The following is a 20,915-nucleotide window of genomic DNA, read 5'->3' on the forward strand; positions in this document are numbered from 1 at the left end:
CTGAATATATAGATATATATATATATAAATATATATATTGATAGTTAGAAAGATAGCTGGATAGACAGATCGATAGATAGATATTTATTTCAATGAAATAATTTCTTGATAATACTGATTGTTTTTGGCTAGGAATTTCTGTATTGAAATATGTAGGAAAAAAGATGACTTGTCCTAACCAAAAGCAGCAAATCTGCCTATTACAATACTGTGAATTGATCGAGGGTATGCCTTAACCCCAAGGAGGTGAGCACTGTTTAACTGATGCCAATAAGTCCTCGTTAGTATAGTGGTCAGTATCCCCGCCTGTCACGTGGGAGACCGTGGTTCAATTCCCCGACGGGGAGGTGATTCCTTTTATTCACACAATTAAATAAAATGATGTACTTTCTAACATTGTAAAATATATCTGTCATTATCCTTGCCTATTCCGATAGAGAAAAAAGGTTGAATTCACTGATGGCCAAAATGCTTACTGATGTGTTAACTGACATTCATAATATGCTCTGAATATTTCAATATGCACAGGCGTACCATCAAAAACACTTTACATCTGCATTCTCTTGGAAAATGAGATGAAGCAGTGGTGAATCCTAGGCTGCTGTTCCACTCGATTGGCACCATTTACAAGTAGAATGACTGCTTTTGGTTAGTAGTGACTCCTGGTGGCTAATAGTTATAAGCTGCAAATGGTAAAGTGAGCTGAATATATAGATATATATATATATAAATATATATATTGATAGTTAGAAAGATAGCTGGATAGACAGATCGATAGATAGATATTTATTTCAATGAAATAATTTCTTGATAATACTGATTGTTTTTGGCTAGGAATTTCTGTATTGAAATATGTAGGAAAAAAGATGACTTGTCCTAACCAAAAGCAGCAAATCTGCCTATTACAATACTGTGAATTGATCGAGGGTATGCCTTAACCCCAAGGAGGTGAGCACTGTTTAACTGATGCCAATAAGTCCTCGTTAGTATAGTGGTCAGTATCCCCGCCTGTCACGTGGGAGACCGTGGTTCAATTCCCCGACGGGGAGGCGATTCCTTTTATTCACACAATTAAATAAAATGATGTACTTTCTAACATTGTAAAATATATCTGTCATTATCCTTGCCTATTCCGATTGAGAAAAAAGGTTGAATTCACCGATGGACAAAATGCTTACTGATGTGTAAACTGAAATTCATAATATGCACTGAATATTTCAATATGCACAGGCGTACCATCAAAAACACTTTACATCTGTATTCTCTTGGAAAATGAGATGAAGCAGTGGTGAATCCTAGGCTGCTGTTCCACTCGATTGGCACAATTTACAAGTAGAATGACTGCTTTTGGTTAGTAGTGACCCCTGGTGGCTAATAGTTATAAGCTGCAAATGGTAAAGTGAGCTGATTTATATATATAAATATATATATTGATAGTTAGAAAGATAGCTAGGTAGACAGATCGATAGATAGATATTTATTTCAATGAAATAATTTCTTGATAATACTGATAGTTTTTGGCTATGAATTTCTGTATTGAAATATTTAGGAAAAAAGATGAATTGTCCTAAACAAAAGCAGCAAATCTGCCTATTACAATACTGTGAATTGATCGAGGGTATGACTTAACCCCAAGGAGGTGAGCACTGTTTAACTGATGCCAAGAAGTCCTCGTTAGTATAGTGGTCAGTATCCCCGCCTGTCACGCTGGAGACCGGGGTTCAATTCCCCGACGGGGAGGCGATTCCTTTTATTCACACAATTAAATAAAATGAACTTTCTAACATTGTAAAATATATCTGTCATTATCCTTGCCTATTCCGATTGAGAAAAAAGGTTGAATTCACTGATGAACAAAATGCTTACTGATGTGTTAACTGAAATTCATATTATGCTCTGAATATTTCAATATGCACAGGCGTACCATCAAAAACACTTTACATCTGCATTCTCTTGGAAAATGAGATGAAGCAGTGGTGAATCCTAGGCTGCTGTTCCACTCGATTGGCACAATTTACAAGTAGAATGACTGCTTTTGGTTAGTAGTGACCCCTGGTGGCTAATAGTTATAAGCTGCAAATGGTAAAGTGAGCTGATTATATAGATATATATATATATATAAATATATATATTGATAGTTAGAAAGATAGCTAGATAGACAGATCGATAGATAGATATTTATTTCAATGAAATAATTTCTTGATAATACTGATTGTTTTTGGCTAGGAATTTCTGTATTGAAATATTTAGGAAAAAATATGAATTGTCCTAACCAAAAGCAGCAAATCTGCCTATTACAATACTGTGAATTGATCGAGGGTATGCCTTAACCCCAAGGAGGTGAGCACTGTTTAACTGATGCCAATAAGTCCTCATTAGTATAGTGGTCAGTATCCCCGCCTGTCATGCGGGAGACGGGGGTTCAATTCCCCGACGGGGAGGCGATTCCTTTTATTCACACAATTAAATGAAATGAACTTTCTAACATTGTAAAATATATCTGTCATTATCCTTGCCTATTCCGATTGAGAAAAAAGGTTGAATTCACTGATGAACAAAATGCTTACTGATGTGTTAACTGAAATTCATAATATGCTCTGAATATTTCAATAAGCACAGGCGTACCATCAAAAACACTTTTCATCTGCATTCTCTTGGAAAATGAGATGAAGCAGTGGTGAATCCTAGGCTGCTGTTCCACTCGATTGGCACAATCTCCTTGCTCACCTCCTTGAGTGGAACTGTCAAGGAGGTGAGCACTGTTTAACTGATGCCAATAAGTCCTCGTTAGTATAGTGGTCAGTATCCCCGCCTGTCACGCGGGAGACCGGGGTTCAATTCCCCGACGGGGAGGCGATTCCTTTTATTCACACAATTAAATAAAATGATGCACTTTCTAACATTGTAAAATATATCTGTCATTATCCTTGCCTATTCCGATTGAGAAAAAAGGTTGAATTCACTGATGGACAAAATGCTTACTGATGTGTTAACTGAAATTCAGAATATGCTCTGAATATTTCAATATGCACAGGCGTACCATCAAAAACACTTTACATCTGCATTCTCTTGGAAAATGAGATGAAGCAGTGGTGAATCCTAGGCTGCTGTTCCACTCGATTGGCACAATTTACAAGTAGAATGACTGCTTTTGGTTAGTAGTGACCCCTGGTGGCTAATAGTTATTGGCTGCAAATGGTAAAGTGAGCTGATTATATATATATATATAGATATATATAAATATATATATTGATAGTTAGAAAGATAGCCAGATAGACAGATCGATAGATAGATATTTATTTCAATGAAATAATTTCTTGATAAAACTGATTGTTTTTGGCTAGGAATTTCTGTATGGTAATATTTAGGAAAAAAGATTACTTGTCCTAACCAAAAGCAGCAAATCTGCCTATTACAATACTGTGAATTGATCGAGGGTATGCCTTAACCCCAAGGAGGTGAGCACTGTTTAACTGATGCCAATAAGTCCTCGTTAGTATAGTGGTCAGTATCCCCGCCTGTCACGCGGGAGACAGGGGTTCAATTCCCCGACGGGGAGGCGATTCCTTTTATTCACACAATTAAATAAAATGATGTACTTTCTAACATTGTAAAATATATCTGCCATTATCCTTGCCTATTCCGATTGAGAAAAAAGGTTGAATTCACCGATGGACAAAATGCTTACTGATGTGTTAACTGAAATTCAGAATATGCTCTGAATATTTCAATATGCACAGGCGTACCATCAAAAACACTTTACATCTGCATTCTCTTGGAAAATGAGATGAAGCAGTGGTGAATCCTAGGCTGCTGTTCCACTCGATTGGCACAATTTACAAGTAGAATGACTGCTTTTGGTTAGTAGTGACCCCTGGTGGCTAATATTTATAAGCTGCAAATGGTAAAGTGAGCTGATTATATATATATATATAGATATATATAAATATATATATTGATAGTTAGAAAGATAGCCAGATAGACAGATCGATAGATAGATATTTATTTCAATGAAATAATTTCTTGATAAAACTGATTGTTTTTGGCTAGGAATTTCTGTATTGTAATATTTAGGAAAAAAGATTACTTGTCCTAACCAAAAGCAGCAAATCTGCCTATTACAATACTGTGAATTGATCGAGGGTATGCCTTAACCCCAAGGAGGTGAGCACTGTTTAACTGATGCCAATAAGTCCTCGTTAGTATAGTGGTCAGTATCCCTGCCTGTCACGCGGGAGACCGGGGTTCAATTCCCCGACGGGGAGGCGATTCCTTTTATTCACACAATTAAATAAAATGATGTACTTTCTAACATTGTAAAATATATCTGTCATTATCCTTGCCTATTCCGATTGAGAAAAAAGGTTGAATTCACCGATGGACAAAATGCTTACTGATGTGTTAACTGAAATTCAGAATATGCTCTGAATATTTCAATATGCACAGGCGTACCATCAAAAACACTTTACATCTGCATTCTCTTGGAAAATGAGATGAAGCAGTGGTGAATCCTAGGCTGCTGTTCCACTCGATTGGCACAATTTACAAGTAGAATGACTGCTTTTGGTTAGTAGTGACCCCTGGTGGCTAATAGTTATAAGCTGCAAATGGTAAAGTGAGCTGATTATATATATATATATAGATATATATAAATATATATATTGATAGTTAGAAAGATAGCCAGATAGACAGATCGATAGATAGATATTTATTTCAATGAAATAATTTCTTGATAAAACTGATTGTTTTTGGCTAGGAATTTCTGTATTGTAATATTTAGGAAAAAAGATTACTTGTCCTAACCAAAAGCAGCAAATCTGCCTATTACAATACTGTGAATTGATCGAGGGTATGCCTTAACCCCAAGGAGGTGAGCACTGTTTAACTGATGCCAATAAGTCCTCGTTAGTATAGTGGTCAGTATCCCCGCCTGTCACGCGGAGACCGGGGTTCAATTCCCCGACGGGGAGGCGATTCCTTTTATTCACACAATTAAATAAAATGATGTACTTTCTAACATTGTAAAATATATCTGTCATTATCCTTGCCTATTCCGATTGAGAAAAAAGATTGAATTCACCGATGGACAAAATGCTTACTGATGTGTTAAATGAAATTCAGAATATGCTCTGAATATTTCAATATGCACAGGCGTACCATCAAAAACACTTTACATCTGCATTCTCTTGGAAAATGAGATGAAGCAGTGGTGAATCCTAGGCTGCTGTTCCACTTGATTGGCACAATTTACAAGTAGAATGACTGCTTTTGGTTAGTAGTGACCCCTGGTGGCTAATAGTTATAAGCTGCAAATGGTAAAGTGAGCTGATTATATTACCTACTGGCGGTCGCCAGTAGGTATATATAGTTAGGATTTTTTCTCTATGGGTTTTTTGAAAATTCTATGTCTAATAACTTTGGCGTTTGTGGACGGAATTGGCTGATATTCAAAAGTTTATTATGACCGTAGTCTTTAAACAAACGAGCAGTGAGCATAACACACTAAGAGGAGTTTATACAGTAAAACCTATGCTTATTTCTTAAAAAATTATTCTTTAAAACAATTCTACATTTCAAGTCCAAAAATACATAGTCGAGTTATAAAATCCTAGTCCCTCTAAAAATTACAAATGCCTTAAAACATGTTATAAAAAGTTTAAAATCCTAATCACTTTTCTCACCATCTTAACAGATTCGGTCAATAAAACTTCCTGCAAAACTACATTTCCCTAGGTTCTCAGTACCTCTGGGTCACCTTTAGAAATTTCCCTAGGGCGATTGCAATATCAATGGAGGGTACTTCTGTTAGGAGGCTGGCTGCCTGCGTCCTTGTTTTAATTCCGTATTTTTGGAAAACTGGGCGCAGCCATAGTTTTCTCTGTTCCAGGAGAAACAGGCAATCCAACAAGATGTGCAGCCAGTCACACTTAGTTCTCAGGTTACACTTGCATCGGCCTTCTTGATCTATGCATGTGACTTTGAGCTCTTTGTTTATTATCCACGGGTTAATCCCAATTCGACACCTCAGGATGTCTTGCCTAAGCCCACGGTTAGGTAGTCTATCAAGGTAGGGGAACCAATTTCCGTTGGTCCAAGCCTTTATCATATGTGCCACTGATTTTTTGTTTGTTAAATAGCTTAGATCAATTGCTTTAGAGACTTCCCTCCCCCTTTGTTTCAGCTCCCCTTTGGTACTTATTACCTGCAACGTTTCCTGGTCCCAATCAATCTCTAGTGAGTTGCAGATTCCTTTCAGTTTGTCCCTGCAGATTTTTGCCCATTTTAACTCACTTCTCAGTATTTCATTGCGGCACCAATATGCGACTTTTTGGCTCTCGGGGTCTTCCAATCTCTTCCAAAATCTAATCACGGCCATCTGGGATTGTATTTTCCACGATTTTGAGGCTATTTCTAGCCTGATGGCTTGTGTCGTCGAGGATCGAGGAAGAGATAGGAGTCTTTTTAAGCAATTTCCCTCTATCACGTCCCAGGACCCTTTACCGCTCAAATAAAGGATCTCTGCTCCATATAGAATTTGAGAGGGTATCATTGCTTCGAAGGCTCTCAACATAGGTCGGTGTGACATCTCTCCATACACCCCATTAAACCTTTTTAACCCACCAATGGAGGAAAGTGCCTTCGCTTTTTGGGTATCCAGATGGGGGTTCCAATTTAAATCTCTATCAAACCACAAACCCAGATATCGATATTCATTAACCGCCTCCAGTTTGAGGTCGCCTATATACCAGGAAAATTTATTTTTCTTTTTCCCGAAGCACAGGGTTTTAGTTTTATCTAAATTGATTGTTAGGAATTTTCTGTCACAATATGTTTTGAAGGCGTTAAGCTTCCTTTGTAGGCCCCTCTCAGTCTGGTCTACTATCACCAGATCATCTGCGTACAATAGGCAGGGTATTTTATTGCCATCCATTTTAGGGCTGGCGCTACCCTCCACCTCTAGAAGTGCCGGGAGGTCTGACAGGAAGATTGAGAAGAGCTGTGGGGCCAGCACACAGCCCTGTCTCAATCCATTCTCTATGGGTATTTTTGGTGTTAAGGATCCAACCTTATCCTTAATTACTTGCCCCCAGTTTTCCCTGTGGAGCTCTTTTATTATAGTGAGTAGATCATTGGGGATCTTCAACCTCTCTAATAACTCCCATAGGCAGGCCCGGTCCACTGAGTCAAATGCAGCTCTGAAGTCGACGAAACAGCAGCATAGTTTGCCGTTCTGTTCCGTCGACTTCTTCGCCATCGCCCATAGTGCAAATCCGTGGTCTATTGTCGAATGGCCTGCTCTAAATCCCCCCTGTTCTGTGGGTATTATTTGAAACTCATCTACCCATACATTCAGTTGTTTCAACAAAATTTTAGAGAACACCTTCTCGCCTATATCTAGCAGATTGATTAGCCGATAGTTTTGTGGCTCTTCCTTGCTCCCTTTCTTATGAATTGGCCTAATTATTGCCCCCTTCCAGGTTGGTGGCATTACCCCTTCTTTTAGGACTACCTGGAACATCTTGGCAAGAAATCTTGCCCACCAATTTACCTCGGATTTCAAAATTATAGCAGGAAGATTGTCCGGACCTGCTGCCCGAGTTAGCTTAAGTTCCCTTATTGTGCGCTCGACATTGTCTTCATTAAATTGTAGTTGTAGGTCATCTGAGATTTCATGCCATACTTTATGCTCCACCTCCTCTCTAGAAGCCCTTGCCCCATACAGTTCCCCTATGTACCCTTCCCATGCAGCCTCACTCACCACACAGTTCAAGTCTCCAGCTGGTGTTCCCGCTACCGACTTTACTAATCTCCAAAATTCCCTTAAGTTTTTATCCTCTATGGCTTCTAGTAGTTCTAGCCAACACTTCTCTTTATAAACCCTTTTTGCATTAGTTACCATTATCTTAAATTCTTTTTTTAGTTTGGCTAATTGTGCCTGTCTCTCGGATGTAAAGTTCTTTTTTTGTCTTCTTTGTGTTGCACGTATCTCCTTTTTCTTATTTTGGCACTCCACTGAGAACCCTTTACATTGGTTTATTTGTTTAGCCATTATACGATGGTTCCCTTTTAGCTTTATCTTTAGGCATTGGACCACCTCTTCAAGTTTCACTAAGAACCATTCCAATTTCTTATTCTCACAGTTTTCCGGTGGTAAGTTAATTTGCAGGGCCTTCAATTTTTCCATATATTTTTCAGTTAGGCGTGTCGTCACCCGTTTAGGGTATTCAACCTCCTGGGTGATTACCCTTTCTCTCTGTACTTCGCTTCCCCCTATCATTGATATATACAGGAGTTTGTGATCACTCACCTCTTTTTGTTCTAACCTAAACTCCCTGATCTGGGTGAAATTCCAGGCCTGTAGAAATATATAATCTATTGGGCATATCTGTTGCCCTGGGATGAATGTCTTTCCTGCAGGGGAGTCTGACTCCGTTCTCCCATTTACGCAATGAAAGCCTCTCCCTCCCAGGGTGTGAACTAGGTCGAGATCTTGTTTCGAGATTTCCCCATCTGGGAACTTAGCCGGGTTTATTCCATACACCTCTAGCTGTTCCCTATTCCAATGGTCTGCTTTTTTCGGATTTAGTTTATGGTTAAAATCCCCCATTAACATTATTGATTCTGCAGGATATTTTTCTAAAAAATTATCTACATCCTCTTTGAAGTTCTTCATTTCCCTTTCATATTCCTCCCCGTTATCCCACTGCATGTATACATTAATTAAAATCAACATTTTATATTTCTGCTCCACCTTCATGAGTTCAATTCTGCAAGCTTGTGCCCATTTGCATTTTGTATTCAACAATTTAAAGTCCCTCATTGCTTTTGTTGATATCAATGTCAGCAGCCCCCCCGAGGGCCGTCCATGGTTTTTCTTTATGGCTGACAGCTGTATCTGAGCGTATCCGTCGAATGTAGGGGAGTTATCGCATACCCAGGTCTCTTGCAGGCAGGCAATGTCCACTTTATTTATGACTTCCTTTATATACTCACGTTTTTGCTCATTGCCTATCCCATTTATATTCCAGGTTAAGAGACCTAGATCTTGCGATCCCCCTCCATCCTATTCGACGTCACTCAAATCGCCTTCTTCCTCCGTATCCAAAAGATTACTTGGGTTGTCTTCTTCCATTGGATTACTATGGATCGACCAATTGCCCCATGAGGAGTCATTCCTCGTGTTATTTATTACGACATTCAGGCGGCTTAGATCCTTCTCCGTTTCTCTACTGAGGATTACTTGCCTCTTCTGGAGCCCGGCATGATGGTTTAGGAAGTTTTTATCATTGGAGGTTTTTATTTCTCTCTCTGGGATAATCCTTATTCCCTGTTGAGTTATCTCACTTGATGCATTCAGGATTGCCCTTTTTACTAGTCCTGAGTGGAGGGTAATTTTTGTTATCTCCTTTCTATACCTGTTTTCTACAAAACCAACCTGCTGTAGATCTTTAGTACCAATCCCTCTCAAGCTGTCGCATTTTTGAAATGCGGACAGAATCCGTGCCCTATTTAGGTGACCTGGATTTCCTGTCGGCTTCTCTTTCCTCCCGGGAGGTATTGTATCCAGAAGTAACCAATTGTTCTTATCCCTCTCTGATAGATACATGTTTGGTACCAGCGCCTGTTGGGCGTCGATTGGTCTCCCCGTTTGCCGTCCGTTCCTTCTCTCATTGGGGTCTTCATGTACCTGGGGTCTTACTGTCCTTTGAACTATAACTTGTTCATCCCCATGGCTTACTTTCTGGTTCGTCGTACGGAAGTAAGGGATGGTCTCAGTAGCCTTCTTGCATCTCAGCGATTTCCTTTGTACCCTCTGGGTCCTAGGGGACTTTAGGTCTTTTGACTCTGCTTGCGTGGGTCTTATTGTTGTAAAAATTGGTGCTGATGCATTCAGGCCTGAGTGTATCACTCCCGGCCCTGTTTCCTTCCCTTTTTTCTTCCCTACTTGGTTCAGTTTCCTGTTTTTTCCAGATCTGGTCGTGGTCCCACGTGTGACATACCCCCCGCGCCTTTTTATCAACATGGGTCTTCTTGATATATATACGTTGTCTGCCGACACGTCTGCCTCCTTTGCTGAGTGTTGTGCGGGTTGGGGGTCCCTTCCCAGGGGTACACTGCTCTCTTCTTCTATTATTACCATTTCACTTTTCTCCCTTAACAGGGTTAAATTCATAGACATTTCCTTAAATGGCATTTTGCTCTTTATTTCTCCTAGTTCTTCTTCTATTTTCATTAGGTGTTGTTTTTGAGCTTTCATCAACCCATTATTTGAGAGACTCACTTCCAGAATTCCTTGTAATGCCTTCTGGAGTAACAAAATTACCTCTATCAGCGAGGCTGTAGGTGTTTCCGAGATCGCTGAGTCCTGTATTGTGTTTCTGGCAGGGTTTACTGGGTTACCAGACCTTTTGCTCTCATGCTGCATTGAAGATTTTTGCAATTGGTAGAGCTGCTGGATTTGATCTGGCGCACCTCCCCAGATTGCGCTCTGGTTCTGCTCTTCATTTCCTCTAGGGTGTTCATTTCTTAGTGACAGCTGAGAGAACAGTTTGGGAGAAGATGATAGTCGAGGCGCCGAGATTTGGTCATTTAAGCTTTGAAGAGTTAGATTTATAGTAATGTGGTTCTCCCCCTCCTCTTTGCTGTCCGGGCTCGCCTCTTCGTGGATTCCTCCCTTTTCTAGCTGTCTTCGACTTTCGTCTGGTTTGCCGGGGTTTCCATCAATTTCCCCGACGATTTCCACTATTTCTTCCTCTATTTCTGATGTAATCGCTGGGTTCAATGATTTATAGTGTTTCCCCACGAACTCCTTTATGGACTTTGACACTCCCGTGTTCTCTTTCAGTTTGTCATTCGTTTGCTTGCCACCTCTTTTTAACTTCTGTGCATTCTTCGCTACTTTTTTAACTTTTCTTTTCTTTCTTTTACCCTTACTGTTGTCCGGGGATGATGCTTGACTTTCTTGGCTCTCTTCCAGAGATTTTGAGCCCTCCGTTATTTTACTCCTCCCTTGCTCGTCCCCTGTACGTAAGTTCGTCCCTCTTTTGGGGACCATTGCTGGGTACAAAAGCTGTTGTGTAAGTGAAGGTGTTTACACTTGATTATTAAATTTCTCTGTTTCACGTTAATCACTTACCTCTGTTCTGCCTAGTTGCCTTCCGCCTGCTCTCCTTCCACTGTTCTTGCCACTCTTGCCCTTTCTGTCGTTTTTTTAATGGACCTCCTGCTTCACAGTAGCTCCCGGCTTCTTTGAACCTATATTCTTAATTAATTTATTCTTCCCAGCTGCCTTACTGCCTTTAGGATTCCTTTAGGATTCCTGCTTTACAGAGTTGTATACTCCTGTTTCCCGGTTTCACTGCTTGCTCCGCTGGCTCTGCTGGTTACTACTCCTGCCCCAGCTACATGGGTCAGCCTTGGACAGAGTGGGACTATGGAGCACTGGCGCTGTCTGGGAGTTTAGCGCTGCGGTGTGCACTAAATTAAAGCTGCCGCTTCACTAGCGTCCCTCTTCCGTGCCTCTTGCCTTGACTCTTGGCGGCTCACCGGCTCGCGTCTCCTCCCCCCCGCGGGCTCCGTAATGCACCCAGGCGGGGGACGGAGTTACTTGCAGTGCGGTTTTCTTGCTTCCCCGCACTTAAGGCGCTTGCCGCTTACCGCTTACCGCCTGTGAGATGTGCGCTGTTGGCTGATATTTTCAGGAAAATGGCACATTTTGTTTCTGAGCAGCCCTTAAAAATTTGGGGGGGGTTCGTCAAGGGGGGGCCGAGAAAAAAGGGGGGTCCCAAAACGTGTTTTTAACATTGAGTTTTCCATAGGGCGGTTGGCCTCACTTTTAGCCCGAACGGCTGAATGGATTTGCACGAAACTTGGCAAAATTGTAGGGACTGGTAGCCCGATGTGCCTTTTGTAGGTCTCAATATATGTGCTCCAGTGGATTTTGAGAAATTAACGTTTAAAAAAAGATATATATCTGTAACAGCGGACCGGGCAGCGCACTGGTTCGCGGACTTTTCGCGCAACGGAGCTTTGTGAAGCGAAGCTGATTGGTTCTCCGGCGTCTGTCAACATTCCAAACAGTCCGTAGCGGCCGCCATCTTGTCTCTCGGTAGGATCGAGAGACAAGAGGAGGTCAAAACAAAGGGGGAAATAACTATAAGGGGGCATAGTAGATCCTCGCTGACCCCCTAGTTTTGATGTGGAGGTTTTAAAAGGGCCCCGCGGGGCAAAAAAAAAACAAAATAATAATAATCGAACGGCTGAATGGATTTGCACGAAACTTGGCAAAATATTAGGGACTGGTAGCCCGATGTGCCTTTGCTAGGTCTCAATATATGTGCTCCAGTGGATTTTGAGAAATTAACGTTCAAAAAAAGATATATATCTGTAACAGCGCTCCGCTTCGCGTACTTTTCGCGTTACGGAGCTTTGCGAAGCTGATTGGTTCTCCGGCGTCTGTCAACATTCCAAACAGTCCGTAGCGGCCGCCATCTTGTCCCTCGGTAGGATTGAGAGACAAGAGGAGGCCAAAGCGAAGGGGGAAATGACCATAAGGGGGCATAGTAGATCCTTCCTGACCTCTTAGGTTTGATGTACCATTTTGCCAAGTTTGGTGTAATTCCGTTCAGCCATTCAGGCTGTAGACGTATGTAAATGTCCTATGGAAAATTGCATGGGGAAAACACATTTGAAAGTGTTGAAATTTAGAACCAATTAAAATGTTACTTTGGTTTTGTATTTGTGTGTGATGAAAGTTAATTGGTTATGTATATATGTCAAATGAGAGGAAACCACAGCCATTTTGTGATACTACTGTCTGAGGTACATTTGTGAGGAATTTTTGGTGGTGAATTTCTGGTGTTTGATTTACACAGTACTAACACTTCTGCTACTTTTAAAAAGGTGAGTTGTTAATTTGTAAGGGGAACTATGTTGTACACTTGAAGATAATTTGAAAAATGTTTTCTGTTATTTATTTGCAGTCCTTCTGTTATACTAAATACTTGATAAAGTTAGTTTTATATTATGTATTACTAAAAACGATAAATGAAAGTGATTATTTTTTTCTGCAATTTACAGCAAGCAATTTCAAAATAAAATGGCTCACAATGAAGAGACCGTGGCAATTTCTTTTGAATTGTCCAACACATTGATTGAAATTGAGAGCACCAATAATGAAATATTGTCACAAGGAGGACATGACTTGTATGATTCCATTAGATTGATTGAAATGGACAGCACCAAGAATGAAATATTGTCACAAGGAGATGACTTGAATGATTCCACTACATTGATTGAAATTGAGAGCACCAATAATGAAATATTGTCACAAGGAGGAGATGGCTTGTATGATTCCATTAGATTGATTGAAATGGACAGCACCAATAATGAAATATTGTCACAAGGAGGAGATGACTTGAATGATTCCACTACATTGATTGAAATTGAGAGCACCAATAATGAAATATTGTCACGAGGAGATGACTTGAATGATTCCACTACATTGATTGAAATTGACAGCACCAATAATGAAATATTGTCACAAGGAGGAGATGACTTGAATGATTTTTTTGATCAATCTCTTGATGGCGAATTTATCGAGTGTTTGGAGACCATAGAGTTACAAGAATCATCATTGGAGACTTTTAATGAGGACATTGCTGATGAGGACATGTTACTAGTTCTTTCAAATTTAGAAAATTCTGAAGAATAAATTTATATTTAGAAATCAAAAATTGTTTGAGACATTATTCATTTTTATTTTTAATTTATGAGGTTGTAGCGAAGTGATTGTAGTATAAAATGCGACTTATAGTATAGAGTGCAACATTTTTATGTTACATGGTAAGTTTACTCATATTTACTTCCCTTCTGCCACTATATTATCTCCAATGTGTATTTGACATGTCTTCTTCATCTCCGGCCTCCTTTCTCTCACTGTGTGTCTCCGATGCATCTTATCGCTGGTATTTTGTGTAATTACAGAAGAGAGTAAAATAAAATAGTTCGGAACGTGAAAAGGGGGCAAAGTAGAGTACTCCTCACCCCCTAGGCCTTTTTAGGCGGTCCCAAAAGGATCAGTTTCTGCTTTCCTGAGAGATTATGGTATGAGTTCCATATACCACAATAACTTGCATTACAACATGCAAGATATCTATCTCCTATTACCAACTTTTGGAGATATTCGCGCTAAGCGCGAATATCTCCAAAAAGTAACACCTGCCCTGAGTAGTTCTTAGCCATGTTATCCAATGGGAGGTGGATAACATGGCTAAGAGCATTAGCTCGGTAATGCATGAATATCGCTGAGTTTTTAGCGATATTCATGCATTGCGGCCGTTTATTATCGCATTTGCGACAAACCTTGATAATAGTAAGGTTTATCTTCGATAATTTCTGACGATGCTTAGTGGTAAAAAATTGGTTGGTAAGCATCGTTAGCGATAAATATCGCTTAACTTTGGTAATATGCCCCAACGTCTGTTAACGTTCGATTCGAAGGAAATGAGGAAGTGTTGAAAAACATTGTCTGCGCCATCTTGCCTTTTTTGAAATGCCACACTTTTGTCGTGCACGGCAGCCATTTTAGATGCCTTGACCAGACCCACTCTCTGCACGCTGTTGATTCGTAGCATGGCTCCTCACCCACGCAAGCATCTTCCCTAGGCACTGGTCACCACCGCTCTCTGTCTTATGCATGGGCAATAAACCTCCCCCCATCTGCGCTGCTCTTCCCTGAGAATCACACTCTGTGCCCGCCCGACACCTCCCTTTCGCCCTATTCACTACCGCACCCTCTGACACTCCTCTTTCTCTGTGTCCGATTGTCCAGGCTATCAGCTAGCCCTGCAGATGTAGTTTATGGCCCCAGCTGTAAAGAATCACCCCTCTTCAAAGGAGTTATAGTAGATCAAGGCCCACACTCGATGAGATCCGTCACACCACACGTGTTCCTACTATCTGAAAACCATCCTGTATTGTGATTGGGGAGGGGACCGAGCCTGAAGCGGAAGATTCCAGGAATGACTCTTTGTACATCAAAGTTTTTACAATTATGTGTCACATTAAAAATATATAGCACTCCAACAAAGTAGTAGGTATATAAAACTTTAATAACATATAAATATATACAACAAAACAAAAACAGTAAAAACATTTAAACAACGAAGAGACCGTGGCAATTTCTTTTTAATTATCCAATAGATTTATTGAAATTGACAGCACCAATAATGAAATATTCTTGTCAGTAGCGGTCTGTTGTGCGAATAGTTCCAAGGCAGCAGAACGCGCTGAAATCTAGATGGCACGAAAGTGATGTCTAGTAAGTTGCCGCCCAGCAAAAAACGGCGTGGGGCGCCGCGGGGGTGAGTGAGTCCAGTAGGCACCACAGCTATTCTTACCGGCAATGCAGAATTACTGCTGGGGACAATGCCTGTGCTGTAGCAGGGTCACAGCAGAAACAAAAAGGATTCTGTTGAAGATGTTGTTGGTTTTCAATTTGAAAACAGTTCTGGTGTCAACTGCTATGCTAATGTAGTGGTTAATGTTTTGTTTTCTCTAGAAAATGTAAAAGAGGGGGAGGCAGTCCAAAGTTCCGTTAAAAGGGCAAAGGAAAGGATCGGTGGTTTGAACTATCAGTCAAAAAGGGGAGGGGGTGCAATAATTTTTCCTACCGGGTCACACTGTGCTTTCACCGGAAGTGAGGTCTGCAGGATTCTAGTAATTCAAAGTGAGGCTGGCGCCAGCATGGGAGCGCCGACGTCCCTCGGATACAGTTTCGTCACTCCACGGGCGATCATGGCAGTCATTCCCCATCGGGGGTCGGAGACTCTCGCGGCTCCTCTAGAATCTTCAAGGTCGTGGAGGACTACGGTGGTGGAGTCAACCAGTGACCGGGCCATTTCTTTATGCTGGGCCCGCTCTTGCCAGGTCGACCGCCATTTTGAGAGTTCGGCAGCTACCGGCGATCGCGGGGTCACATGAGCGGACGGGCTCCACCCTGCCGGGCGAGACGTTGCAGCATGGCCACAGTGGAAGAACCGTTTTCCGGGCGCCTGGAGCGCTGAGGGTGCAGCTGGGAAGTCTCCACCTGGGGAGGCGGGAGAGGCCTGTTCGCACCGTCTCTCCCTCCCAGTGCACCCCACGGCGTCTCGCTTGAGATTTGTTATGGCCGGACCAGGCGATGAGGACGAGGGGGGGGTCGGAGGCATGTGCAAGACATCCCCCCCCAGTGTTGTCGCAGCCATTATAAAAGAAAGAAGTGTCCCGTCCGTCTTCGGGCCAGGCTTCCGTTGGATGTCGGCCGGACGCCCCTGGCTCTGGCCCCATGAACGGGTTTCTTGGTTTATCGGCTGCAGCCGGATCCCGTCGGCCTCGGCCCCCCGACCGTTGGAGGTCGGACCGGAAGAGCATGTGGCGGGACTACCTGCAACTCTCAAGGGCCACCGCGGCCGGACTGGGAGAGAGAGGGGAGGGTCGAGGAGACATTCCCCCCCCCTGCAACTGTTCAGCGTTGTAAAGGCAATCCCCTGGCCGGGTCCCGCTGGCCTCGGCCTCTCCTTTGGCTACACCCTACGTTAGGATCTCCTGGCCGAGGCGTTGCAGCAGGACCTGCCTTATATGGGCTGCTCCCGGCTGGGCGTAGCCGGAACCCTGCCCCACCTTGGAAGTTTCCAGAGTGGGGGTGGATGTTCTACTGACTTGCATTTTCCCTAGTCTATCGATTTTTTTGGCGTGGCAGGCGGTGGGACAGCGAGGGGTGATTTGGTTTCTCTTACTGTTTTTCTGGTCTCTCACCACTGGCATATTTTAACGTTTTCTTGTTTCTAGGACATTAATAGGTTTTATCATTACGTTATGTTATCGTTTCTTTGTTCGTTGTTTAATAAAAGTTCATGTTCATCAGTGGCCTACTGATTTTTGTTTTCCTATTTTTTTCTTTCCAGGTTGTTTCATGGTAAAGTTTCTGTTAACAGGATACAGTGATCACTTCGTTATTATTGCATATGTCCTTTTCACTAGGGGTGCTCTCTGGTCGGGCCAGATGACGTATCTCTAGTAAATGGTCCGGGTGAAAAAGGTGCATCAATCAGTGGGGAGTAGATAGGCATGACAGATTACAACGGGGGAGAACGGTCCGCATTACGTACCCTTTCACTACTTGCAAAGATTTTCCTACGTTTATTTGCAAACAGGGAATACCTCCAAAAAGAACTAATTCCCAAACAGTCAATGTTCGGACAATCAATCAATCAATGAGGAATGAAATAGGTACGACGTGTTAAAGGCTTGCGTTACCTACCCTTCACTATCTGCAAAGGGAGATAGAATATTCCTATTCTTCCTCGTTTGCAGGTAGAGAAGATCCTTAAGAGAATTAACTTCGAACAATTCAATGCTCGATTGAAACAATCAACAAGGGGTACTGTGAACACAAATGAACGTCGCTTATATACATACGCATTGCTATTTTCAACAGGTTGTTCCTAATGTTTCTATTTTAGCGAGGTCAAAAGAGATCCCATTAGTGGCCTACTGATTTTGCTCGATTCCTTTTGTTTTTTTACACGATTTTTCGCTATCTGCAAAGACTAAACAGAGTATTGCGACTCTGTGCTTGTTTGTAAATAGAGAATGAACCAAAGAGAACAATCAATCAAATGGAGAGAGAAGCAGGCACGACGGATTACAAAGGGGGCAAAGGGCTGCGTTAACTACCCTTCACTATCTGCAAAGAGAGAGTACTCCTAATAGAAATGAGGGGTGGGGGGCAGCAATCAAAGCAGATCAGTGTGCATAAACACGAAAATGTTTTTACTTACCACGTACTTGACATTCGACAGCTTATGATATTTGGTATTAAAAAACCATTGAAATTCACTGAAAAAACCATAGGTTATAGACCATATATAGTTAGGAATTAGCATTTACAAAACCTTGAAAATTCACTGAAAAAACCATAGGTTATAGACCATATATAGTTAGGAATTAGCATTTACAAAACCTTGAAAATTCACTGAAAAAACCATAGGTTATAGACCATATATAGTTAGGAATTAGCATTTAAAAAACCTTATTTTACTCACACAAAACCATTGAAATTCCATATATAGTTAGTTGCACTAACTATATATCGCGCACCCGCAATCCACTGCTGATGATGTCACATATTACATCATTCATGACATGGTCAGTGACATCACTGATGACATCACTGATGACATCTCAAATGACATCACTGATGACATCACTGATGACATCTCATTTGACATCAATGACCACATCACTGATGATATCATTCATGTGACAATACAATGCATCTCCTCACACTTTAATATAACCTCTGTTTCACCCAGTGTTAAATACAGAGTATAATTTTTGAAACCATTGACACACCAATACTAGTTACTACATACGCACTCAGTGATTCCTATGTTTACACACACATTCACTCATTTACCCATACAATCATTCATACATACAATCACTCATCTTTACAACACTATCATATGCACTCATACACCTATACAGACTCTCACACTCTGTCACTCATCCATGGAGTTACTCACACACCTAGTCAGTCCTGTAAAGAATCAATCACACTTCCATTTTCTAATCTATACAGTTAAACATAGAGCACCTTACATTTTGAAACATATACTAACACATAATTACTCTCTTATACAATCATTGATACAAGTACACATTGATCTGCACAGAGTCACACACCTCCCAGCCAGGCACACACACACTCAGTCTCCCATACAAATACTTGGGCAATCAATCAATAACCCATATAGTTACTCATATAGCTACTGATCAACACATGCAGCAGTTTACAGAACAACAGACATAATGATGCACAAATTAAGACAGTTTAGTCACTAACCCATGCACTCAGTGAGACACATTTAATCACTCACTCATACATTCAGTCACGCACCTACTAAATCCTTCATCCAGACACTTCTACATCTACTCATTCTTCAATATGTAAAACATATTTAAACTTTACAGAAACACACAGTCACTGGATGATGTCATCAGTGATGTCATTTGAGATGTCATCAGTGATGTCATCAGTGATGTCACTGACCATGTCATGAATGATGTAATATGTGACATCATCAGCAGTGGATTGCGGGTGCGCGATATATAGTTAGTGCAACTAACTATATATGGAATTTCAATGGTTTTGTGTGAGTAAAATAAGGTTTTTTAAATGCTAATTCCTAACTATATATGGTCTATAACCTATGTTTTTTTCAGTGAATTTTCAAGGTTTTGTAAATGCTAATTCCTAACTATATATGGTCTATAACCTATGGTTTTTTCAGTGAATTTTCAAGGTTTTGTAAATGCTAATTCCTAACTATATATGGTCTATAACCTATGGTTTTTTCAGTGAATATATATATATAGATATATATAAATATATATATTGATAGTTAGAAAGATAGCCAGATAGACAGATCGATAGATAGATATTTATTTCAATGATATAATTTCTTGATAAAACTGATTGTTTTTGGCTAGGAATTTCTGTATTGTAATATTTAGGAAAAAAGATTACTTGTCCTAACCAAAAGCAGCAAATCTGCCTATTACAATACTGTGAATTGATCGAGGGTATGCCTTAACCCCAAGGAGGTGAGCACTGTTTAACTGATGCCAATAAGTCGTCGTTAGTATAGTGGTCAGTATCCCCGCCTGTCACGCGGGAGACCGGGGTTCAATTCCCCGACGGGGAGGCGATTCCTTTTATTCACACAATTAAATAAAATGATGTACTTTCTAACATTGTAAAATATATCTGTCATTATCCTTGCCTATTCCGATTGAGAAAAAAGGTTGAATTCACCGATGGACAAAATGCTTACTGATGTGTTAACTGAAATTCAGAATATGCTCTGAATATTTCAATATGCACAGGCGTACCATCAAAAACACTTTACATCTGCATTCTCTTGGAAAATGAGATGAAGCAGTGGTGAATCCTAGGCTGCTGTTCCACTCGATTGGCACAATTTACAAGTAGAATGACTGCTTTTGGTTAGTAGTGACCCCTGGTGGCTAATAATTATAAGCTGCAAATGGTAAAGTGAGCTGATTATATATATATATATTCACTGAAAAAACCATAGGTTATAGACCATATATAGTTAGGAATTAGCATTTAAAAAACCTTATTTTACTCACACAAAACCATTGAAATTCCATATATAGTTAGTTGCACTAACTATATATCGCGCACCCGCAATCCACTGCTGATCATGTCACATATTACATCATTCATGACATGGTCAGTGACATCACTGATGACAACATCCAGTGATTATGTGTTTCTGTAAAGTTTAAATATGTTTTACATATTGAAGAATGAGTGGATGTATAAGTGTCTGAATAAAGGTTTTAGTAGGTGCGTGATTGACTGTATGAGTGAGTGATTAAATGCGTCTTACTGAATGCACGGGTTAGTGACTAAACTGTCTAAAAGTGTGCATCAGTATGTCTGTTGTTGTGCAAGCTGCTGCACGTGTTAATCAGTAGCTATATAAGTAGCTATATGGGTTATTGATTGGTTGCACAAGTATTTGTATGGGAGACTGAGTGTGTGTATGGCTGGCTGGGAGGTGTGTGACTCTGTGCAGATCAATGTGTACTTGTATCAGTGATTCTATAAGAGAGTAACTATGTGTTAGTATATGTTTCAAAAATGTAAGGTGTTCTGTGTTTAACTGTATAGATGAGAAAATGGAAGTGTGATTGATTCTTTTCAGGACTGACTAGGTGTGTGAGTAACTCCATGGATGAGTGGCAGAGTGTGAGTGTCTGTATAGGTGTATGAGTGCATATGATAGTGTTGTAAAGATGAGTGATTGTATGTATGAATGATTGTATGAGTGAATGTGTGT

At 40.8% G+C, this 20,915-nt stretch overlaps 2 non-coding genes across 2 annotated transcripts; both read left to right on the forward strand.

Annotated features, from left to right (window-relative positions):
• Positions 1–2,781: 2,781 nt before the first annotated feature.
• TRNAD-GUC (transfer RNA aspartic acid (anticodon GUC)) lies at positions 2,782–2,853 on the forward strand. Its single transcript has one exon. It is a non-coding gene; the product is annotated as a tRNA-Asp (tRNA).
• Positions 2,854–4,193: 1,340 nt separating this feature from the next.
• TRNAD-GUC (transfer RNA aspartic acid (anticodon GUC)) lies at positions 4,194–4,265 on the forward strand. The gene has a single exon. It is a non-coding gene; the product is annotated as a tRNA-Asp (tRNA).
• The last annotated feature ends 16,650 nt before the right edge of the window (positions 4,266–20,915 follow it).

This window comes from Lissotriton helveticus, chromosome 1_2 (assembly GCF_964261635.1).
Source record: "Lissotriton helveticus chromosome 1_2, aLisHel1.1, whole genome shotgun sequence".
Lineage (NCBI taxonomy): Eukaryota > Metazoa > Chordata > Amphibia > Caudata > Salamandridae > Lissotriton > Lissotriton helveticus.